This window comes from Cyprinodon variegatus, unplaced genomic scaffold, assembly GCF_000732505.1.
Source record: "Cyprinodon variegatus isolate N-32 unplaced genomic scaffold, C_variegatus-1.0 Scaffold76, whole genome shotgun sequence".
Taxonomy (NCBI): domain Eukaryota; kingdom Metazoa; phylum Chordata; class Actinopteri; order Cyprinodontiformes; family Cyprinodontidae; genus Cyprinodon; species Cyprinodon variegatus.
The window spans coordinates 99,015-100,153 of NW_015150529.1; the positions used below are offsets into that span (position 1 = coordinate 99,015).

Consider the following 1,139-nt stretch of genomic DNA (forward strand, 5'->3'; position numbering starts at 1 on the left):
TATATTATCCATGTTACAAAGTTCCCATTTTCTTTTCTCCACTGGTTTTATTATACAGGGAATTATGTATATACATGGTTTGAATTGTCGTGTAGCCTTTTGGTGCGCTTCTGTTTGCTTTAGACATAAATCGATATAGTAGAAATTTGTATTCATTTTACCAGACCTGATATTTGGCTCTTTATAACATTAAAATTGTTCTTACAATTTGATTAAAGAGATAAATAAAAAAAAGAATATAATCTTGTTAGAAAAAAGAAGCTTAAAAAGGTTCATAGCTTTCAAAAACAAATCTCAGTCAAGAAACATTCTTACTTCTACAACAGCTTCACTTCAATACAGAAATAGCTTGGAGGAAAAAAATCTTTATTTTCCATATTTTAGGTTCTTTAACAACAGTTCACTGTCAGACAACCAAATGACTAAGAAAAGCCGTTTTTTAAGCAGTTACAGTACAAGAAACGTCAAGTTACAGCAAACACCCATAAACGCAAGGAATGGTTAGAGACCACATGTGCTCTTCCATTTCCACTGATATGAGTTTAAGGAATATTCCAGCAGGAAAAAAGTATTTTCCAACAACTATCATTACTGACATTATTGATGATATTGATTATTGAGTAGAACCGGTAAAACTGGAACTTAAACGAATTAGAGCAACCGTGTTTCCCTCGATAACATCCTAACTGGTCCCTTTATGCAAAACTTTTTCTAGCCCAAACAAGTGTACATCTCATAAGCATAAAAAAATAATTTGAATGCCCTCATAATTTCCTTTAAAACAGTCCTAACCTGGTTCACCAAACGGCTCAGGGAAACGGAAATCTAAGGATTTTTGTAGGCAAAAAAAAAAAAACATTTCTGAAACTTAAACTTGAGTAGCACTAAAACATTGAAGCAGGACCTAAGAACTGAAATTGTAACATGATTATTCTGTAATTTCTTCAAAACCTTTAGTTCTTCAGGACAGAACATGGAAATATTGCATTGAAGGTTTTCAGACTTATTAGCTGTCACACAGATAAACAGAAGATGGTTATATTAACCAAGTACGGTGGCCAGCAGGGCTCAATGACACAAATCTCCAAAGGTTTTTTTTTTATGAAGGTGGAATGTGAGAATTAGCAGTGAGACATGAA

The 1,139-nt window shown here is 33.1% G+C and overlaps 1 protein-coding gene across 1 annotated transcript in view; it reads right to left on the reverse strand.

Annotated features, from left to right (window-relative positions):
* Nucleotides 1-354: 354 nt before the first annotated feature.
* cad (carbamoyl-phosphate synthetase 2, aspartate transcarbamylase, and dihydroorotase) overlaps nucleotides 355-1,139 on the reverse strand; it is a 47,359-nt gene continuing 46,574 nt past the window's right edge. Inside the window, exon 45 of the mRNA XM_015372828.1 lies at nucleotides 355-1,139. The gene's annotated coding sequence lies outside the window, so the exon portion shown is untranslated.